This window comes from Vombatus ursinus, unplaced genomic scaffold, assembly GCF_900497805.2.
Source record: "Vombatus ursinus unplaced genomic scaffold, bare-nosed wombat genome assembly UNPS02010284.1, whole genome shotgun sequence".
NCBI classification, from domain to species: domain Eukaryota; kingdom Metazoa; phylum Chordata; class Mammalia; order Diprotodontia; family Vombatidae; genus Vombatus; species Vombatus ursinus.
Window position 1 is genome coordinate 19127093 of NW_020950062.1, and position 25158 is coordinate 19152250.

Consider the following 25158-nt stretch of genomic DNA (forward strand, 5'->3'; position numbering starts at 1 on the left):
CTCTCTCTCTCTCTCTCTCTCTCTCTCTCTCTCTCTCTTATTCTTTTTTATTTCTGTCATTTGGCTTCACTATATTCCTTAAACTCTGAGCTAAAATCTCCCCTTCTACAAGAAGCCTTTCCTAATCTCTTTTAATGCCAGTGCTTTCCCTCTGTTGATTATCTCTAATACATCCTAAATATATCTTGTTTGTACATAGTTGTTTGTATGTTGTCTCCCCCATTACCCCATTAGAGTGTGCCCTCCTTGAGAACAAGGAGTACCTGATGCACAGTAGGTACTCAATAAATGTTTGTTGACTTGACAAACCAGGAAGGCTCCAACCAGTGGGATGGCCACAGCTTATGCTCAGTCTCCAACCCAGCACTTTTCATTATAAATAATTACATTATTTGAGGGAATATATTATTTAAAGTGATATATTATTCACTTATTAAAAAATTTCCTAACTCAAAACCATGCTTAATAAACTGCTGATATTTCTATTTGTCTATAAAATCCAAATCAGTCTTCTCTATAACACTATAAAAATCATATCTCATATGAAACAGTGTACTTCTCTTTGATTTCTGTAACCCTCTGACATTAACCAGTATATAGGGAAAAATAGAATAATGGATTTATTTGGTTGCCAAGAAACCTGACTCATAAAGGATGTAATTTTAGGCAACATTTCCATTTCTCTTTTTTATTTAATTGTGTTTTCTTTTAAACTCTGTATTTCCTACAGAGGAAGTAACTTTAACCTTTCTTTCTTCCCTTCTCCTCAACACACACACTGTATGAAGAATATCCCATAATCTTTCACATAGGCAATCTCTAATTTATTCATGGATAAGCTCTAAAATTTGGATGTCAGTTGTTTGGAGCATAGAATGCTTGTTTTCCATGGAAACAACATTATTAAATAGGGTTAGACTGCCAGGCCACCTGCAAAAGCCCATTTGAATGAATCAAATAGCATTTATTAATTGACTATGGACCAAACACTTCGCTAATTTATCACTGACTGTGGAACAAATACTGTGTTAAGTGCTATGCACACAAATATAAAAGCAAAATAGCCCCTGCTCTCAGGGCGTTTACATTCTAATTGGGGCAGACAACACATATAGGGTAGTGGTATTTGGGGAGATGTATTTCAATTTAAGAAGTGACCAGAATGGTGAGTGGAACCATAGGAACATGAGTAGATTGACCCACCCCATTTGTGATAAGGCAAATACATAAGAAGCGCATTTGATTAGGGAATAAACATGTATGTTAAGGGAACATACATGACTAGGGCTTACACATAGGGAATGTGTATCACCAAGGCATCCCTGTAGAGGTATATACTTAGAAGTTACATGAGGCTGTTAAAAACATGGAAGGACAGACTACTACCTTTTTGTTCAATTCTATTTTTGAGCTTTATTTATTGATCTCCACAGTCAGCATCTCTCACAGAAGTTTTTCTCCAAATTAGGACTCAGAGTCCCTCATGGTTTCCTTTTAAATTCTCATTTGTTAAAATTTATGCAACCCAGCACTTGTTTTAGAGGTTATTTCTACCTTAAAGAGTTTGTTGGGATTTCCCCCAAATTCCCAACCCCAAAGCACTTTTGCTTTCCATGCCAAAGAGTGTGAGGTGAAGGAAGACACAGAAATAAAGTTAAGTCCCTGGAAAAGGTAATTGAATTCCACCTCCCCAGGTGTATATAAAGAGGAAGTAGGCCCAGAGATGGTTACTGTATGTAGCAATCTCTATATGTGCGATCTCTATATGGAAAGGGACTAGACCTGTGATTTCACTGACATGGTGAACATCTAGATGAGGAACTCTCTTTCACTAATATAGGTCAGTACCTTCTCTATGACTTAAAAATCTTAGAGTGTTGCCTAGAACTCTTAGAGGTTTGGTGATTTAAGATTATCTGGAGGGGGAATCAACTAGGATGGTGAAGGGTCTTGAGTTTATGACATTTCAGCATTAGTTGAAGAAACTGGGAGTATTTAGCCTCCAAAAAGACTCAGGTGGGACATGTTGGCTTTGTTTAAGCATATGAAGAGCTATTATATAAAGAAGGAATTAGACTTGATGTGTTTGGCTCTAGAGGGCAAAACTGCTAGTAGTCCATTGGAACTGAAGAGGCCAATTTAGGCTGGAAATTGAGAAAAAATTCCCAACAATTAGAGCTGTCCAGACATGGAATGAGCTGCCTTAAGAAGCAGATTCCCCATCCTAAGAATTGATTGAGTAGATGTGGACAATTATCACTTGGAAAGTAGGTTATTGTGGAAATTCACTAATATCCATATATTAATTAGATGTACTAGATTTTTAACTTTCAAATTCTGTGGTTCTATTCAGAGTCACATGGTCAGTATGAGTCAGAGGCAGCATTTGAACTTGGACCTTCCTGGCTATGAGGCCAGCTCTCTATTTTTTATGCCACACTCCCATTCAGAGCTGCCTTAGGAACCATAAACACCTAGATTCAAATTCTGCCTTTAACAAATGCTAGTTATGTGACCACTATGAGCATAAATATCCATGCATACATGCAGACATATATATGCAAACACACACAAATACACACATACATATATATGTTTGTATGTATATACATATGACCATCAAGCTTTCAACCTAACTGTGAGCTATTTTTAAGATCATAGAATTGTAGATTTAAAGTTGGAAGACAAATATTTTGTTGATCTGTGAATTGATGGAAGTCAATTCAAAAAGACTACTGATTCAACCTTCTAGCAAATAGACATAGATTGCATTTCTTTCTAGAAACCAACTCCTCTCCCATTTCCTTTTGAGATAAATAAAGTAGGCATATGAATCTTCCCCTCAACTCATATCATGTTGTTCTGCTCCTTAGGCAAACCCTGTAAGACCATCTCAGAAGAACTAAATCACATAATTAGCCAGGGGACAGTTTTATTGACATCCATGAAGTGGCCAATAAATGCTAGCTTGAGATGATAGATAATATGAAAAGCTTTGTTTCTTTTTCTTAGACAACTCACATATCATTCATTAGTAATTGCAAAATTTATTGGTTTATATACCACCTCAGATCTAAAACAAAGGGTAGAAAAAGTTTATCTTTTCTCCTTGACTGCATGATTGTTGCATGTATCAGATCCTAGTTTTAGGCTAAATCATGAGTCAGCATGGGCAAGCTAGAGGTTTCTTGGAGACTGACCAATAACCCTTGCAACAAGGGACCTAGACTAACTGCTATTACCTTCGTGACTATTTCTTGATTATGTGAAATTATAGAGGGGTGGTGGAAAAGTTGGAAGAGATTTGGTGTGACATAGGACTGTGTCCTGTATATTCTTACGCATATTTGATATCTGTAGCACTCCTAGCATACCATAGGGTACAGAAAGCTAAGGCATGAAGTGGATTAGGTTGAATGGGGATGACACTTCAGAGATAGAGAAGTAGAGTTTTCTCAGTCTTTACCCTTGACCTCTTTATAATATGACACTGTTGATGACCCTGTCCTCTTGAATGCTGTCTCCTCTCTGAGCTTTTTTGCCCCTTTCTTAGTTCTCTTCCTACCTGTCTGACCATTTCTTAGCCTTCTTTGTTAGATCATCAATTATTTAACAACCACTAGCTTTGGGTGTTTCCCAAGGCTTTGTCCTGGGCCTTCTCTTTTCTCTTTTTACTTTTTCACTTGGTGACTTCATTAATTTCTATTTTTTCAATGAACATTTCTATATAGATAACTCCTAGATTTATATATTTTGAGCCCTAGCCTTTCTTGTGAGCTATTCTATCTCACAAACTTCTTGCAGGACATTTACAATTTAATGTTCCACAGACATCCTAAACTCAATATGCATAAAACAAAACTCATTTTCTCCTCTCCAAAACCTCCCATTCCCCAAATTTCCCTATTACTTTGAAGGACACCACCAATTTTAGTCACCCAAGTTTTCAATCTCAGTGTCATCCTCAACTTTTCATTTTCATTCACTCCACATATCTAATCTGTTTGCAAAATTACCTTTCTCCTCACTATCTCTTGCATACATCTCCTTCTCTTCATTCATACAGGCACTACCCTGGTTCAGGCCAATATCACCTCCCAGCTGGAGAGCCTCCTAGTTGGTTCCCTTTCTTCAAGTGTTTCTCTTCTCAAATCAACCCTTTGCACAACTGCTGAAGGATTTTTCTAAAGGATCAGATTTGATTATATAATTCCCCCTACTCATTAACTCCAGTGGCTATCTATGATCTTTAGGATCAAATATAAACATCTATTTTGGGATCCTTGTCTCATCTTACCTCTCTGCTTTTATTATATAATGTTCCTTTCCACATGCTGTAAGGGACAACTAGGTGATACAGTGGATAGAGCACCAGGCCTGGAGTAGAGAAGATCTAAGTTCAAATCTGATCTCAGACACTTGTTAGCCATGTGACCATGAGTGAGGCATAACCTCTTTTTGCCTCAGTGTCCTCATCTGTAAAATGGGGGAAATAATGGCACCTACTTCCCATTATTATCGTGAAGATCAAATGAGATAATAATTATAAAGTACTTAGCACAGTGCTTGGCACATTGTAAGCATTATATATTTATATAGCTATATATAAATTATCTTTTGTTATTATAATTTTAGTCTAGCCATGCTGGCCTACTTGCTTTTCATCACACGTGGCCCTTAATCTCCCCTCTCCATGGATTAGCACTGGCTATTCCCCATCCCTGAAATACTATCCCTCTTCACCTTCACCTCTTGGCAAACCTGGCTTCCTCCAACACTCAACTCATACAATACCTTCTGTGTGGAGCATTTTCTATTGTCCTCTGACCCCCAGCTAAAGCACCTTCCTCTCCAAGGTTACCTTCTATCTTTTTTGTGCATGTTTTGCATATACCTATACATGTACATGTATTCTCTCTTGCCTCAATCATAAGATCCTTGAGAGCAGTTGTTTGATTTTTGGGGTTTTTTTGCCTCCAGTTTCTAATATAGGATGCTTCACTGAATGATCATTTGATTATTTTGTTGATTTTTCACCTGATTTTCCAATTCCTTTAATAAATCCTGATAAAGTTATTACTATCAGTCTTTTTCCAATAGTCATGAATTTCTAGGGCTTTATGATAGAAATCTGAGCACTAATAAGCTACAACAATGACACAAACAAAACTCAGTGTGTACTGTCCAATGGCCACTAGATAGTTGTGGAAAAAAATATGAGGGGCCTGGGATTTGCCATGAGTAACAAGCATTTGGGTACTTTTAGATAGAAAAAAGGACTTAAGGAACACTGAGTAGTTTCTTACTAGCTTTTAACAGTTATACAATAAGTTGTGCCCACTGAATCTAGGGCCATGTCAATAAGTGAGCTTTAAAAGAAATGATGATGGAGAGAGCAATGACTCATTTGTTCAATGAGTAAATGTGTGATAGAATGAAATATCTTGGTAATATCTTCAAAATGTCCCTTATGAAACAAGGCATAAAAAGCCATAAAGTGGCCTCAGGAGAAATAAGAAATAAACTGATGGCCTAGAAAGAACAAATAACTGGTCAGAGCTTTTTTTTTTTGCCTCTAGGTTTTCTTAGAACTGTCTTTAAGCCTAGCAAGCATGCAACCCAGATTCATGTGAAACATAACATTGCTGAAGAGCTAATTCTGAAGTCCCATTTTCCAATCATATTTTACTTCCCTCTCCTTTCTACTTTTGCCTTTCTGCTGTCTACAACAAACTCACAAATAGCAAGGGTACATTGACAATAAAGCATAAAACTATTGTCAATCAAAGAGTTGGGAATTATATTTTTTCCTTGGCAGGGAAACTACATTTAAGATGAAGATGTTTTATGAAATTGAATGGAATTTCCTTGCAATTAGATGAAGAGTTTTTCTTAGCGGGCTAGAAAAGCCAGACTTACAACATTTACTTTTTGTCATGGTTATTATGGTAAACAAAAAGCCTGGTAAGGATAAGTCATTCTATTTAGCTCATTTGTTTTCGTAACTGGAGCTGAGAAATAATTGCCTTTGAAAGGACTCTCCAATGTAGGGAATAGATGTTTCCCTCTGGTAGAAAGCTTTTATCTGATGTGTATGACTTGTCTCTCTTAAAGAAAGGACTTAAAATTTGCTTGGCACTGCAAATGTACTTGACTGCATCCTATTCCCAATGTGACTCTGGCTACAACTCAGCTCTTTCTAGTCTGCATTTTCCTGTGCAGTTGCAGTTTTGTGGGAATGTTGATTGTACCCAATGATGCTTTCATGCCTGTAGTTACTTTCTTTCAGAAGCATGTCCAAGAAATGTCTCTCCATGAGCCTGAGTCTTCTAGTGGGAGAAATGAAATTAAATAAAAACCATTATCTGTGGTGGGATGACCAGTCAACAAAGATACTGAAAACTTGGTCTAAGCTAGCTTTTAAGATTCGTTGTCACTCTTAGATTCTGTGATTTCATTAAATCATAAGAATAAAACAAAATTAGTTTAAAACAAAAGGGTAGACTGAGAAACCAAGCATGGATCTTGCCCATTATGGTTTTAGGGAAGTACTTAGAATATAATCTCTGGATTCTAAATGATTTGGTATAGCTACTGAGTTCTAGAATTAATGAGATCCAATAGGGGTCTTTATTTCCAAGTTGCTGAAAATGTAGTAGTGCTTTCTGGTCATACCTATTTGGATCCTATGAGATGTGTAATATTTCTTTTTTATTACTTTTATTTAGACATCGACCTAAAAAATTGGTTACCAAGAATATTGATTCAAATCATTATAGAAACACAAAGCCATAACTAGTAATTCCTTTACATGGGGCAAAAACAGGTGAGCTAGGGGTAAGAATAGGATGGGTGGCACAGGTACAATGGGCACTCTGAGTGTGGATGCAGTCATTCTAGAAAAAGGGGAATCCTATTCTTTAAACTACAGCCCCATTTACCTGTAAGTTAGGCCTGCCTGAGAAGAGGGGCAAAATGTGATGTACCCTATAAGTGGGGTTAGGTAAGTCTCACCATGAAGAGTAGGCCTAGTAGAGGACTATGAGGTAAGGAGACACAAGTCATAATCGCTGTGGATGAAATATATATTTACCCTTTGCCCCCTAGATTTCAGCATTCTAGAGCCAAGGCTCATTTGCCTTGTTCCAGGTATAGAATGGCAGAGTCAATTTAATTGAGGATTTTAATGAATGAAAAAGCATTTATTAAGCATTTACTACTCTCCAAGCATTGTGTTTAGCATTAGGGATGCAAAGAAAACCAAGCAAGACAGACTATCCCCTCAAGGTGATTACTTTCTATTAGAGGAAGAAGGAGTGTTTGGGAGCTTGGTATTCACATGTTGGCATCTGTTAGCAATGTCTAGGAAGTGAAGAAGAGTCCTGATTCTAAACAAGATGAGGCTAAAGCCTACCTGTAAAAGTCCAGGGACTCCTGGATTGGGTATAGGTGGTTCAAAAGAGTGGGAGTTAAGGAGGCTGACTGAAGTAGATGAAGCATGATCTGGAAATCTGGGAAGCGGCATGTAACTTAAATTTCATTCAATGTTAGAGGCAAACTAACAAACAATGAAAAAGGATCTAAAGTAGGAAATGACTGGCTTGAACTTTCAAGAGCTATAAATCACTCTTAATTTGTGACTGCTTTTGTTTGCCTGCCTTTGCTTTTCCTATATAATACTTTGATCTTTGAATCTACCAATCCTTCCAAAAAGTTTAATACATTGTGACTAAAATTACTTTCTGGGGTTCCACTTCTGGGAGGTAGTCACTCTCACCCTCCCCTATCAACCTCTGAAATATCACCCCAGAAAAAACCCTGGAACAGCTGAACCAGAAGAAAGATGGGGTGCAGCAGTGCAGTAGCCCAGGTAGCTAGAGGGATTAACAGGAAAGGCCCCTCTTACCCTGGGGGAAGGGGAGCAGTACAAAACAGGAGTCACCCAGCCAGCTAGTGGAAAGACCCACTTTAGCACACCAGGAGGAGATTCTGGTGCCTCGGCATCCTACAGCAAACGGGTCTCCCAGTGCCTCAGCAAAAATAAGGGAAGCAGCACTACAAAGGGCCCCAGGTGGATAAGCGCCCGGCAGCATTCATCTGAAAGGAGCTGAAGAAAGCAACCTAGAGGTGCCAAAAAGGTCCAGCCTTGTTGATTCCAGCCCAACACCAGGTAAGCTGTCAGCACCCTACAGCCTCCAACTGCCAACCAGGAGGAGATCCCAAAGCCCAGGTGATTGAGCAGGCAAACACCAACAGCTGTATCTCCGAGTGCCTCAGTGAGGGTGGGGTAACTGGTGGAAACCAGCTCAGAAAACCACCAGGTGCCTCAGCATTCTACAGCAAAGAAGTCTCCCAGTGCCTCAACAGAAATAAGGGAGACAGCACTGCAAGGGGCCCCGGGCAGATAAACACCTGGCAGCACTTATCTAAAAGGAGCTAAACAAAGCTAAAGGAAAGGAAAAGCAGGCAACTTAGATTTGCCTGAAAGTCTCAACATGGCTGATTCCAGCCCAACACCAGATAAGCTGCCAGAACCCTAGAGCCTCCAATTGCCAACGTAAGAGGCCCTAGCACACAAAGCCAGTGAACAAGACCTAGGCTCTCAACACAAGAAGCTTGGGTCAGTGCCCTCTGCTCCCCAGCAGGAGAGCTTAATCTCTTTAAAGGCCAGGGAATAAAGAAACACCATGAGTAAAAAGAAACATACAATAGATTCATATTATGAGAAGAGTGAAGATTAAGACAGAAATTCTGAAGAGGACAACACTGTCATCAAACCCACATCTGCAACATCAAAAGGTAATATGAACTGGTCTGAAGCCCAAAAAGCCTTCTTAGAGGAACTCAAGAAGGATTTTAAAAGTCAAATGAGAGAGGTAGAGGAGTCCTTTAAAAGTACAATTGGCCAATTGGAAAAAAAAGTACACTGAAGAAAACAAGTCCCTAAAACACACAATTGGCCAACTGGAAAAAAAGTACACTGAAGAAAACAAATCTCTTAAAAGTACAATTGACCAATTGGACAAGAAAATACAAAATCTAACAGAAGAAAACAATATGTTAAAAATTAGAATTAAACAAATGGAAACTAATGAGTGTATGAGAGAGCAAGAATCAGTCAAACAGAAACAAAAAAAATGAAAAAAATAGATGAAAATGTAAAATACCTCATGAGTAAAACAGCTGACCTGGAAAATTGATCTAGGAGAGACAATTTAAAAATTATAGGCCTACCTGAAAGTCATAATGAAAAAAAGAGCCTGGACGATATCCTTCAGGAAATCATAAAGGAAAAAAGACCTGAAGTCCTAGAACCTGAAGGTAAAATAACTATAGAAAAAATCCACCGCTCCCCACCTGAAAGAGATCCCAAATTGAAAATGCCAAGCTATTATATTCATAGCTAAATTCCAAAATTGCCAGATTAAAGAGAAATTACTGTAAGCAGCCAGAAAGAAACAATTTAAATACCATGGAACCACAGTCAGGGTTACACAGGACGTTGCAGCCTCTACATTAAAAGGCTGTAGGACATGGAACATGATATTCTGTAAGGCAAAGGAGCTTGGAATGCAGCCAAGGATTAACCACCTAGCAAAAATAAGCACGATTTTTCAGGGAAGGAGATGGATATTCAGTGAAACAGGGGACTTCCAAATGTTCCTGATAAAAAGACCAGAGCTCAACAAAAATTTTGATCTTCAAGTACAAGATTCAAGAGAGACATAAAAAGGTAAATGGGACAGAAAGATACAATATGTTGTTAATAAGGGCAAAATGTTTACATCCCTACAAGGGAAGGTGACACTTGCAACTCTTGAGAACTGTATTGTCATTATACCATGTTAAAGGAGTATACATAAAGGGAGTGGATATAAGTTGACTTTGATGTAATGATAAAAAAAATTTAATCAAGTGGATCCAAGTAAGTGGATTACTCTGAGCTAAGAAAATGTACCGAGCAAAGAGGAGGCAGACAAGGGTAAATTACATTACAGGAAAAGACACAAAAACCTATTAGAGCAGAGGTAAAGAAGGGAGGGGGATGAGCATTGTTTGAACCTTACTCTCATCAGATTTGGTTAAAGAAGGGAATAACATAGTCAGTTAGGTATAGAAATCTAACTTGCACTATAGGTAGTAGGAGGGGAAAGGGGAAAGAAAAGGGAGGGGGGATAGAAGGGAGAGAAGAAGCAATAAAGGTAAAGGGGAAGAAAAGGGAAAGGGATAATAGAAAGGAGGTAGGACCTAAGGAGGCGCTGGTCAAAAGCAAAACACTAGTGAGGGGGGGAAAGGAGAAAGGAGAAAGAAAAGCATAAAGGGGGGGGGGAAAGGATGGAGAAAAAGACACAGATAGTAATCATAACTGTAAATGTAAATGGGATGAACTCTTCCATAAAACAGAAGCATATAGCAGATTGGATTAAAAACCATAATCCTACAATATGTTGTTTACAGGAAACACATTTGAAAAAGAGTGACACATACAGGGTAGAGGTAAAAGGCTGGAGCAAAATATTATGCTTCAGCTGAAGTAAAAAAAGCAGGGGTAGCAATCCTGATCTCAGACAAAGCAAAAGCAAAAATACATCTTATCAAAAGAGATAATGAAGGAAACTACATCCTGCTAAAAGGTACCATAGATAATGAAGTAATATCATTACTAAACATATATGCACCAAATGGTATACCAGATTCTTAGAGGACAAGTTCAGGGAGTTACAGGAAGAAATAGACAGCAAAACTATACTAGTGGGGGATCTCAACCTCCCCCTCTCTGAACTAGATAAATGTAACCACAAAATAAACAAGAAAGAAGTTAAGGAGGTGAATAGAACATTAGAAAAGTTAGGTATGATAGACCTCTGGAGAAAACTGAATGGGGATAGAAAAGAATATACTTTTTTGTCGGTGGTACATGGCACATACACAAAAATTGACCATGTACTAGGGCATAAAAACCTCACAATCCAATGCAGAAAGGCAGAAATATTAAATGCATCCTCCTCAGATCATGATGCAACAAAAATTATATGTAATAAAGGGCCACGGAAAGATAGACTAAAAAATAATTGGAAACTAATTAATCTAATCCTAAAAAATGATTGGGTCACACAACAAATCATAGAAACAATCAATAATTTCATTCAAGAGAATGACAATAATGAGACAACATACCAAAACTTATGGGATGCAGCAAAAGCAGTTCTTAGGTAAAGTTTTATATCTCTAAATACTTACATAAATAAAATAGAAAAAGAAGAGATCAATGAATTGGGCATACAACTAAACAAACTAGAAAAAGAACAAATTAAAAATCCTCAATTAAACACCAAATTAGAAATATTGAAAACCGAAGGAAAAATTAATAAAATTAAAATTAAGAAAACTATTAAACTAATAAATAAAACTAAGATCTGGTTTCATGAAAAAACCAATAAAATAGATAAATCTTTGGGTAATCTAATTTAAAAAAAGAAAGAAGAAAACCAAATTACTAGTATCAAGAATGAAAAGGGTGAAACTACCACTAAGGAAGAGGAAATTAAAACAACAATTAGGAATTATTTTGCCGAACTATATGCCAACAAATTTGACAATCTTAGTGAAATGGATATATGTTTACAAAATTATAAATTGCCCAGATTAACAGAAGAGGAAGTAAAATACTTAAATAACCCCATCTCAGAAAAAGAAATTGAACAAGTCATTGATGAACTCCCTAGGAAAAAATCTCCAGGGCCAGATGGATTTACATGCGAATTCTATCAAACATTTAAAGAACAATTAATTCCAATACTATATAGACTATTTGATAAAATAGGTAAAGAAGGAATCTTACCAAATTCTTTTTATGATACAAATATGGTGCTGATACCTAAACTAGGAAGAGTCAAAACAGAGAAAGAAAATTATAGACCAATTTCTCTAATGAATATAGATACAAAAATTTTAAGCAAAATATTAGCAAATAGATTACAGCAACTTATCACACAAATAATACACTATGACCAGGTAGGACTTATACCAGGAATGCAGGGCTGGTTCAATATAAGGAAAACTATCAGCATAATCCATCATATCAACACCAAAACTAACAGAAACCACATGATCATTTCAAAAGATGCAGAAAAAGCTTTTGACAAAATACAACACCCATTCCTATTAAAAACACTAGAGAGCATAGGTATAAATGGAGTCTTCCTTAAAATAATAAATAGCATCTATCTAAAACCTTCAGCAAGCATAATATGAAATGGGGACAAGCTAGAAGCATTTCCAATAAGATCAGGGGTGAAACAAGGATGTCAATTATCATCACTGTTATTCAACATCATACTGGAAACATTAGCTTTAGCAATAAGAGAAGAAAAAGACATGGAAGGCATTAGAATAGGCAAAGAAGAAACAAAGCTATCACTCTTTGCAGATGACATGATGTTATACTTAGCGAATCCCAGAGAATCAAGTAAAAAACTACATGAAATAATAAACAACTTTAGCAAAGTTGCAGGCTATAAAATAAATCCACATAAATCATTGGCATTTCTATATGTTACCAACAAAGCCCAACAGCAAGAGATAGAAAGAGAAATTCCATTTAAACTTACTGTAAACATAACAAAGTATTTAGGAGTCTACCTCCTGAAACAAACCCAGGAACTCTATGAACACAATTCCAAAACACTTTTCACGCAAATAAAATCAGATCTAAACAATTGGAAAAACATCAGTCACTCATGGATAGGCCGAGCTAATATAATAAAAATGACAATTCTACCCAAGCTAATTTACTTATTCAGTGCCATACCAATCAAACTACCAAAAAATTATTTTATAGAGTTAGAAAAAATAATAACAAGATTCATTTGGAAGAACAAAATGTCCAGAATATCAAAAGAACTAATGAAAAGAAATGCAGGGGAAGGTGGCCTAGCCATTCCAGATCTTAAATTGTCATATAAAACAGCAATCATCAAAACTGCTTGGCACTGGCTAAGAAATAGGGTGGTGGATCAGTGGAATAGATTAAGTATGCAAGACATAGTAGTCAATGAATATAGTAATATATTATTTGATAAACCCAAAGACTCCAGCTTCTGGGATAAGAACCCATTCTTTGAAAACAACTGCTGGGAAAACTGGAAAAGAGTATGGCAGAAACTAGGCATAGCCCAAAATCTCATACCATATATCAAAATAAAGTCAAAATGGGTACATGATTTAGATATAAAGGCTGATACTATAAACAAACTGAGAGAGCAAGGAATAGTATACCTGTCAGATCTATGGAGAACAGAAGAATTCATGACCAAACAGGAGACAGAGAACATTTAAAAAAGCAAAATAGATAATTTTGATTACATTAAATTTAAAAGTTTTTGCACCAACAAAGCCAATGCAACTAAGATTAGAAGGAAGATAGAAAACTGGGAAAGAATTTTTACAACAAGTCTCTCTGATAAGGGCCTCATTTCTAAAATATATAGAGAATTAAGTCAAATTTATAAGAATACAAGCCATTCCTCCAACTGATAAATGGTCAAAGGATATGAACAGACAGTTCTCAGATGAAGAAATTAAAGCCATCTATAGTTATATGAAAAAATGCTCTAAATCACTATTGATTAGAGAAATGCAAATCAAAACAACTCTGAGGTGCCACATCATACCTATCAGAATGGCCAACATGACAAAACAGGAAAATGATAAATGTTGGAGAAGATGTGGGAAAATTGGAACACTAATGCATTGTTGGTGTAGTTGTGAAATGATCCAACCATTTTGGAGAGCAATTTGGAACTATGCCCACAGGGCTATGAAAATGTGCATACCCTTTGACCCAGCAATAGCACTTCTAGGACTATATCCCAAAGAGATCACACAAACCAGAAAAGGACCTATATGTACAAAAATATTCATAGTAGCTCTTTTCGTGGTGGCAAAGAATTGGAAATTGAGAGGATGCCCATCAATTGGGGAATGGCTGATCAAGTTGTGGTATATGAATGTGATGGAATACTATTGTGCTATAAGAAATGATGAACAGGCTGGCTTCAGAAAAACCTGGAAAGACTTGTATGGTCTGATGCTGAGTGAAGTGAGGAGAACCAGAAGAACATTGTACACAATAACAGCCATGTTGTGTGATGACTAATATTGATAAACTTCACCCTTCCTGGCAATACAAGGATCTAAGATATCTCCAGAGGCCTTGTGATGGAAAATGCTATCCACTCCCAAAGAAAGAACTATGGAAGCCGAATTGTTACTTTTTTTCTCTTCTGTTGAGTTTTGTTTCCTCTTTCTCATAGTTCTTCCTATTGGTTTTAATTTCTACTTACAACATCACTAATGTGAAAACATTTTTAATATGAATATAAATGTATAGCCTATATCAGATTGTGCACTGTCTTAGGGAGGGTGGTGGGGAGGAAGGGGGAGAAAAATTTTAAACTCAAAAGCATATGGAAGTGATTATTGATAAATCAAAATAAATTAATAAAAAAATAAAATTACTTTCTGAGATCTTGAATCAGGAAAGTATTTCTCAGAACCAAATTTGAAGAAAGAATGACAGGAAAAGATTTCAGGATTCTGGATAGACCCTGCATTTAAGACTTCTTTTCTGAATCCACATTACTTCAGAAAATCCTATAGTTTGTGAATATGAAACATGCCATTCCATTTCTATAGAACAGTGATTTGTCCTGTTAGAATACAAAATATAACAAAGCAAGAGACGTTTTGCATAAAAAAGAAGTACAAATTCCTTCTATGATCTTATGATCGTTGAAAAGCTTCCCATATTGTCCAGAGATGGCATCTACACTGATTGCTATTTATTAGGTTAAGACATACCAGGTGGGAAAAAGTTCAAGAATATAGCCAATTAGAGAGCCAAGATGGTGAACTAGAGGCAGCAACTCTGCCAAGCTCTCCCAACATTGCCCTCCAAGCAACATTAAGATGATGCCTCAAATCAAATTTTGGAGCAGCAAAGCTCCAAAGGTCAAAGTGATACATTTTTCGGACCTAAGATAACTTAGAAGGTTGGCAGCAGAGGCCTGTGACACTGGAGTGAGAGCCTGGCTTGGGAGTTAGACCGTGGCAGCAGCGCAAGCAGCGGGCTTTGAAGGCATGTGCAATAGTGGCAACAGAAGATTCAGTATCTCTCAAACCAGAAATGGCAAGGGCAGGGTTGAACAACTCATCAGAAAGTGATTACAGGGGACCATTTGTTGGCAGTGGGTACACCTGGTGCTGATTGGCAACTCTATTGCCCATATGCAGTTCTGGGTCACAGTTCCAGTGGGGAGAGTGGTACATGTAGTCAGTCACAAGGGAGCATAGAACCTCATTACAGTTTCAAGACAGAGAGGAGTACTAGAACTTGCAGCTGCAGGAGAGCAGTGGCTCTTCCTGGGCAAAGGCCAGAGGACAGAGCAGGAAAGCAGTGACCACACATCTCCCTGGATCACGTCACTTTGGAAGTATGAACAACTTCCAGACCCCAAGAACTAGTTCTGAAAACAGCATCTTGAAAAAGACTGAAGCTAGAGACAGTGCCTCCTTTGCTCTAGGTGAGCAGAGTCTAACTTTAACATAAAGTTCAAAGTTAAAAAAATAAGCTGGAAGAATGAACAAAGAACAAAAGAAGGTGTTGACCATAAAAAGCTACTGGGGTGGCAGGGATGCAATATTAGAAGAAGACAACAATGTGAAGACAGCTACAGCAAAAGCCTCAAAGAAAAATGATCACTGGACAGAAGCCCAAGAAGAATTACTGGAAGAGTTAAAGAAAAAGATAAGAGTAGTAGAGGAAAAAATGGGAAAAGAAATGAGTACCAGAAAATTATGAAAAGGGAATTAACAGCTTGGTAAAAAGAGGTATAAAGAATACTGAAAAAAATAATACCTTAAAAAACAGAATTGCCTAATGGTAAAAGAGGTACAGAAATTCACTAAAAGAACTTCATAAAATGCAGAATAGGTGAAATGGCAAAAGAAGTACAAAAGCTCACTGAAGAAAATAATTCCTTAAAAATTAGAATTGGTCAAGTGGAAACTAATGACTTCATGAGACATCAAGAAACAATAAAGTCAAAAGAATGGAAAAATAGAAGAAAAATGTGAAATAACTCATCAGAAAAATAACTGACCCAGAAAATATCCTGAGGAGAAATAATTTAAAAATTATTGGACTTTTTGAAAGCCATGATCAAAAAGGAGCCTAGACATCATATTTCAAGAAATTATCAAGGACAACTGCCCCACTATCTTAGATTCAGAGGGTAAAATAAAAATTTAAAGAATTCACTAATCACCTCCTCCTAAAAGATATCCCAGAATGAAAACTCCTAGGAATATTATAAACAAATTCCAGAGCTCCCACGCCAAGGAAAAATTGCTGTAAGCAGCCAGAAAGAAATAATTCGAATATCATGAAGCCCAGCCTGGATCACACAAGATTTAGCATCTTTCATGTTAAGGGAGGAGAAGATTTGGAATATGATATTTTGGAAGGCAAAGGATCTAGGATTACAACCAAGAATAACCTGCCCAACAAAACTGATTATAATTCTTTAGAGGGAAAAAGGATTGTTAATGAAATAGGAGACATTCAAGAATTCCTGATGAAAAGGACAGAGCCAAATAGAAAATTTGACATTCAAGCACAAGACTAAAGAGAAGCATAAAAAGTTAAATATGGAAGAGAAGTCATGAGACTCAATAAAGCCAAACTGTTTACAGTTTGGAAGATAATATATGTAATTCCTAATAACTTTCTAATTATTAAGGTAATTAGAAGCAATCTATATAGACAGCACATGTTTGGGTTGATTATATTGGGACGATCTAAAAAAATGAAGGGGTAAGAAAGAGAAATACACTGGGAGAAGGGGGAATGGAAAGGTAGAATAGGGAAAATTATCTCACATAAATGAGGCATGCAAGGAAGGGCTTTTGTAGTAGAGGGGAAATAGCAGGGTGTGTCAGGCAATGATTGAACCTCAGTCTCAACAGAATTGGTTCAAAGAGGGATGAATACACGCACACACACACACACACACACACACACACACACACATTAAGTTGGGTATAGAAATCTATCTTACCCAACAGGTTAATGGAGGGGCAAAGAATAAGAGAAATGGGAGGTGATAAATGAGAGGGCAAATTAAGGGAGGTAGTGGTCAGAAGCAAAACAGACTTTTGAAGGATAGAGAGAGAAAAGGATAAAAAGAAGAATATAAGATGGAGGGAAACACACAGTTAGAAATCATAACTGAAAATGAATGGGATGGGCTCACCCATAAAACAGAAGCAGAGAGCAGAATGGATTAGAAACCAGAATCCAACAATATGTTTAAAAGAGACACACTTGAAATGAAAAGACACACACACACACACACACACACACACACACAAAATTAAAATAGGGAGATGAAACGGAATCTATTATACTTCAGCTGAAGTAAAAAAATGGAGTGGTAACAGTCATGATTGCAGACAAAACAAAAGCAAAAATAGACCTAATTAAAAGAGATAATCAGGGAAACTGCATTTTGCTAAAAGGTACCATAGACAATAAATTAATATAAAAAAATTTACAGCAAGTTTCTCTGATAAAGACCTCTTTCCTTAAACATATATGGAACAGAGTCAATTTTATAAAAAAAATATGAGTCTATTCCAAATTGATACATTGTCAAAGGATATAAACAGGGAGTTTTGAGAAGGCATCAAAGCTATCTATAAACATATGAAAAAGTGCTATAAATCACTATTGATTGGAGAAATGCAAATAAAACAACTCTGAGGTACCACCTCACACCCATCAGAAATGACAAATACTGGAAGAAATGAGGGTAAATAGTTACACTAATGAACTGATGGTGGAATTATGAACTGGTTCAACCATTCTAGAGAATAATTTAGAACTATGCCTAAAGGACTATAAAACTGTATACCTTTCGAACCATCAATATCACTAGGTCTATATCCCAAAGAGATCAAAGAAAATAGAAAAGGACTTATATGTACACAAATATTTATAGCAGCTCTTTTTGTGGTGGCAAAGAATTAGAAATTGAGGAGATTCCTATTAATTGGGCAATGGCCAAATAAGTTGTGGCATATGATTGTGATGGACTACAATAAAAAATAATGAGGAGGGTGGTTTTGGAAAAAAATGTAGGAAGATCTATATGAGCTGATGCAAAATAAGGTGAGTAGAACAAGGAAATAATTTTACACAGTAACAGCAATATTGTAGTGACAATCAACTGTAAAAGACTTAGCTACTCTGATCAATACAATGAGCCAAGAAAATTTCAAAGGACTCATGATCAAAAATGCTATCTAACTCCAGTGAAAGAACTGATGAATTCCGAGTGAAAATTAAATTATAGTCTTCTCATTTTTTTATTTTCTTATTTTTGTCATGATTATATTATATTATGTTTATATTATAATATGGAAATATGTTTTGCATGATTTCAAATTTATAATTGCTATCATATTGCTTGCTTTCTCAGTAGGTTAGGGAGAGGCAAGAGATAGGGAGAGCATTTGGAATTCAAATTTTTTAAATATTAAAAATAAATAAAAAATAATTTTTTAAATTTTAGACTTAAACACCAGAACACAAATACAGAAGAGGAAAAAATACCATAAACTTAAATAAAAAGTAAAGAAAGAAAAAATATCATGTACATAGCAGAATGTAAGAGAGGATTCAAAGTATGTAGTGATAAATTTTCATTTCAAGAATGTCTGTGTGATAAATACTACATGTTGTGTTAAGAGTTGTCTATCTTTTCTTTGCGTCCTTGCAAGTTTTCTGCTGTGCAGTTTTCACTTTGTTCTTTTTTCCTCCCTCCTCTATCCCCCAAGAAGGCTACAATTAAGTGTAGATATATTTATATATAGATATAGATATCTACATACACATATACACATATACACACATACATATATACATACGTATATATGTACTTATATAGATATATACTTTCCCTAAAAAATTCTACCTCTGATCTTTGTTTTTTATGTTTGTGCATATCTCTTATTTCCTTTCCCTCCTGACTCCTCTACTTTACTTCTACCAGCTACCTTGCCCTCCTATTACTTAGCCTACCCCTCCTCCAGGGATCCCTCTCCTATCCTCCCATTCCCATAAATCTAAGCACCCTTCTATAATCCCCTATAACCTATTCACTCACCCTCCCCTGTGGAGATCACTTCCTTATCCTCAATCCCCTCCCTATCCCCTTACCATTTTATTTCTTCTGAATTTCTAAGACTTTTATACTCTTCTAGATATATGTATTGTTCCCTCTTAAACTCATTCTCAATGAAAGTAGTTTACCAGAACTACCAGCCCTCCTTCCCCATCTAATTCCTCTGTGTTGATTCTTCCTCTTGCACTTCATTTGTGTAAAATATTTACTCTTTTTAGCTGTTCCTAAGTGGTTTTTGAAGTCATATAATACTCAGACCTACCCCAATCTTTTCTTATGAATTATCCAGTTACTAATGACAATCTTAGACATGCATTTTTACATTTTACATGTATAAAAGGTCTGTCCTTATTGAATGCCTTGTAATCTGTCTTTGGTAGGTACCTTATGTGTCTCTTGGCTCTTGTATGTCAAATTTTCTATTAAGTTCAGTTTTTTTAACAAAGTCCTAAAAGTCTGACAGTTGATCAGAGGTTCATTTTTTTTTCATTTAGGATTATGCTTAGCTTTTCTGGGTATGATATTTTTGGCCAGAACCCCAGTTCTTTTGCTCTTTGATATATAGTGTTCCAAGACCTGCAGTCCTTTAGTGTCTCTGCTGCTAGGTCTTGTGTAATTCTAATTGTGGCACTATCATATTTAAATAGTTTTTTTTCATGTTGTTCATGTCCTTGAGCTTGGTGTTTCAAAATTTGGCTATAATATTCCTATGAGTTTTCCTCATAGGATCTCTTTCAAGTTGTGATTGATATATTTTTTCTATTTCTACTTTCCCCCTTTGTTTTAATGCTTCAGGACAATTTTCTTTAATTGTATCTTGCATTATTGTATCAGGATTCTTTTTTTGATCATAGCTTTCAGATAGTCCAGTTATTTTCATGTTTTCTCTTCTTGATCTGTTCTCCATATCAGTTGTTTTTCTTGTGAGATTTTTAACTTTCTCTTCTGTTTTTTCATTCTTTTTATTTTGTTTAATTATTTCTTGATTTTTTATAACTTCACTGGCTTCGTCTGGCCCAATTCTAATTTGCAAGGTGTCATTTTCTTCCTTAAGATTCTGGATCTCTTTTTCTAATTGGTTGACTTTCTTGGATTGTTCTTATTTATTTATTTTTTTTTTAGTTTTTCCTAAATCTCTCTCATTTGATTTTTAAAGTCTTTTTAAAGTTTTTCTACAAATTCTTTTTGGGCAGGTGACCATTTGATATTACTTTTTGAGGAAGGAGAGTATTTTTTTGATTCAATATCCTCCTCTGAAGATGAACCTCAGTTTCTCTATCCCCATAATAACTTTCTATGGTTGGATTCTTTCTCCTTTGCCTGTGCATTTTTTTGTAGTGATAGCTTAATTTTTGTAATCACCTCTACTCCTGGGGTATGGGAGATGGTGCCCCTTGCCCCAGATCTTCAGTTCTCTCCTCTAACCTAGAACCAAAGTCAAACTTCCAGGCTCCTGTAAGTGTCCATGGCCAGGGGCATCTTGTCCCACTGCTTCTGCACTCACCAGGCACCTTCTCACCCCTGCCATTCTCCACAGCACAGCTGGGCCTGGCATTCCTTGTCAGCAGAAGTTCCCAGGGTTCTTTCCCAGATCAGACACTCAACTCCCTTCATTATCCCAGAGGTAAAAGTTTGGGGGCTGGGGCCAAGGCAGCCTCCCAAACCTGCTAACCCCAGGGTTTGCCATTTGTTGTTAACAAGGACCTTATCCTGGAGGTGTTTTACTCTTCACAGGGACCAAACCTTATCCTGGGATTTTTCTTCTAATATTCTAAGCTTATCCCAGGAGGACTCCTGTTGTGCCCCATTCTTATTTATTTTTAACCTCCTCCCCACTTTGTTTTCCCTTAGGCACTATTTTATCTTTTTTGTGAGGGAAAATCTTGAGAGCTTGGGATTTTCTGACCTACTCTACCATCTTCCCAGAATCCCCTCCAAAAAAATAAATATTTCTAAAAAAAAGAGAGATACCAAATGGACTACTTTGCAAAGATAATTGACAATAAGTGAAGGTTCTCTAACAACTAACAAACTCTATCACATAGTTTTTGATATTATGGGATCCAATCTATTTGTTTTCAGCCCTGAAGAGTAAAAAACATAGTTGGATGAACCAAAGATCCAGTGTGATTCTTAAACAATATAGAATAGTAAGCACCAGATCACTGGTTCAAGTATTTCATGTGCTAATATTGTGTCAAGCAACAGTGGTTCACAGGGAATGAATGAAATGCATTAATTGAGAGGTTCATGATCAAACAAGAGATAGAAAGTGTTTCCAAATGTAAAATGGATAATTTTGAATATATTAAATTGAAAATGTTTTGCACTAACAAAACCAGTGCAACCAAGATTAGAAGGAAAGCAGAAAGCTGGGAAACAATTTTTATAGCAAGCATCTCTGATAAAGGTCTCATTTATCCAATATATAGAGAACTGAGTCAAATTTATAAGAATACAAGTCATTCCACAGTTAATAAATGGTCAGAGGATATGAACAGGCAGTTTTCAGATAAAGAAATAAAATATATCTATAGGCATATGAAGAAGTGCTCTAAATCACTTTTGATTAGAGAAATACAAATTAAAACAACTCTGAGGTACCACCTCACAGCTATCAGATTGGCTAATATGACAAAAAAAAGGAAAATGAAAAGCGTTGGAGAGGATGTGGGAAAACTGCAACACTAACACACTGTTGGTGGAATTGTGAACTTATCCAACCATTTTGGAGACTATTTGGAACTATGCCCAAAGGGCAACCAAGCTGTGCATATCCTTTGACCCAGCAATACCACTTCTAGGTCTGTGTCCCAAAGAGATCATAAAAAGAGGAAAGCACCTACATGTACAAAAATATTTATAGCAGCCCTTTTTGTCATGGCAAAATATTGGAAATTGAGTGGATACCCATCGATTGGGAAATGACCGAACATGCTGTGATTACATGAATGTAATGGAATACTATTGTGCAATAAGAAATGATGAACAGGCACATTTCAGAAAAACCTGGAAAGACTTGTGCAAACTGATGCAAAGTGAAATGAGCAGAACCAAGAAAACATTGTATACAGTATCAGCAACATTGTGAGATGATCAACTATGAAAGACTCTGCTGTTCTCAGCAACACAATGATCCAAGACAAGTATAAAGGATTCATGAAGGAAAATGTTAGCCACATCGAAACAAAGAACTGATGGACTCTGAAAGAAGATTGAAGCATACTTTTTTTCACTTACTTTATTCTTTTTTGTGTTTTTTTTTCTTTTGATATTTTTCTTCTCTTACAACTGTGACTAATATGGAAATATGTTTTACATGATAGCACATGAATAACCTATATCAAATTGCCTACCATTTCAGAAAGTGGAGAGGGAAGAGAGGGAGAGGGAAAAATTTGGAACTCATAATCTTGTAAAAATGAATGCTAAAAATTGTCTTGAAACATGATTGGGAAAAAATAAAATACTATTTAAAATAAATAAGTAAATTTTATATCACCCTCAATCAGGCTGAAGTTAATAGCCAAGGCCAAACAGCTTCCTTAGAGCCAACCAGGAAAATTTTCATAATGCCTAACAAATGGCTTATTTTTATTTCTAAATACAAAAATAGGGGTTTTTGATTTATTAAATTTTATAAATCTATCTATCCCATTTCCCATATAACTATTCTCAAACATACCTATCCATTGAGGAAGACAAAAATATTTTCCTAGTGATGTGCTTTACCCCTTATTCACTACATGACTAAGTCTCAACATGGTCTTTGGGAACAACAGAAATAAGCCAAGACAGGTGTGCAAAGGTTCTTAAACTGATGTCCATAAACTTCTAAGAGGTTTGTGGATAGATTTAAGGGGTTATGTGTACTTAAATGGGAAAAAATATGTATCTTTATTGTCACAAATCTTGAACTGAAATTTGGCATTTCCTTCAATTATTTCAATATATTAATAGTAGGTGTCCATAGACTTCACTAGACTATTAAAGGGGTCCATGACACAAGTATCAAGAAGTCTTGGTACATTGGCAGTTAAATGGTGAAAATATTAAGAAATATTAGGTAACCAAAGAGTTAGGATGGTCTCTTTTCCTCACTTTGTTATGGAAAACAGTATGTGTATATAAAGCAATATATTTGGCAAAGATGAAGTGAACTCTGTAACAGAGAGAAGCAAAGGATTTCATAGAACCTATCATCTCAGTTAGGATATGACTTATAACTTCATGGCTTTATATATCTCTATGAAAGTGTACACAATATGAATAATATATAATTTTTACTAGATCCTAACACAAGGAATCAAATTTGTACCCACAGATATTACTGAGACTTGATGGGAAATTCTTTGATTTGGATAATAATATCTCCTATTTAAAGAGTGTTTTGAGATTTCCCAAGTACTTTACAAATTCCTCCATTTTATCCTTAAAACAGCCTGAGAGATATATGGTATTATTATCCCCATTTTAACCAATGCAGAAATTGAGTTAGATGATAAATGACTTGCCCAGGGCCACATCACCAGTGTTTCTTCCCATATTTGAACTTATATCTTCCTGACTCCAGATTCAGTCCTCTATCTGATGCACCATCATTATTCACACCTGAAAAAAATAGAGCCTTGTAAAGCCTGTAAACTGAAAAATTAGCAATAAAATGGAGTGAAAATTATAGATATTGCCCACTAATTTGGGGGCATGATTGACATTAATGCCACATGACTCACTGTGTAATTACCCAAATTCATCTCTATTGCTATAGCAATTTAAAAAAGTAAAATGACCACATCTTACCCCAAAGGACTTTAATCCAATGACTTTTATAACTTTTATCACTTTCCTATAGACTGATTTCTTTTTGATGCCATGTGAAACTACCTTTTCCTATTGGGGATCCCTGGAACTGTAGTTAGAAGGTAATATTAGCCTGGGCAATGCCCACACTTTAGTTTCCATATCTGCTCTTCAGAGAACAATTCACACTTATCACAAGGGTGATCACAAGGAACTGGAAGAATATGAAGCAGGCTCTATGTGCAGTGCATGGCTCTGCTTCAAATATAAATATGAATTCTTTTGCTCATTTACTTTTTACTTTTCTTATCAGAAATGATGAATTTATTAAGCTGTAGTCCAACACAATGAAAACCTCTCCTTCATCTAAAAGAAACTATAATGATTCTCTTCAAGCAAAAACATTGATCCCAAAAATCAAGCAAGATATTTTCTTCTCCCTGTTTGAATGAATATTTGTTTTATTGCTATCTTTTCCTGTTAAAAGAGCCAGCAAATGAAGTGTGAATCTTAACTTGAAGTAGATTGTTTCTCCAACAGGAGCACATAGCTCTTCAGTGTTAACCCTGTGCCAAGAGTTAATTAGCCTTGAGAAATTGTGCTGCTCTGGACTGTTCAAAGGACTGTCCATCAACTTCCAACTTCCTTGCAGTATGGAATCACAAGGAAAAGATAAGAATAACTGAAAAGGAAAGAAATTAAAGAGACTATTTTTAAAACATCTTTCTTCCCACAATTCTCTACAAAAGAAACCTTTCTTAGTTTTTTTTTCTTTTTGATAGAGACTATTTCAAAATGCATAATACTGAAATTGAAATAAAGGAAATGTGCCCATCTATCTGGAAAGTCTGGAAACCATGAGAATAGATTTCTGTCAAAATAACTCATATTATACCCATTACCAAAAGCACACTTCCTCAAGTTGCCATTTGGAACATCTATTCCTTTTCTCATATCTGAGGTGAGTATGGTTGCTTAATCTATTGCCACATGTCACAGAGGGACATAGTCTTCAAGAGTAAGGGCAGGACCCAGTTGGCAAAAGAAAGAGGAGAAGAAGAAGAAGAAGAAGAAGAAGAAGAAGAAGAAGAAGAAGAAGAAGAAGAAGAAG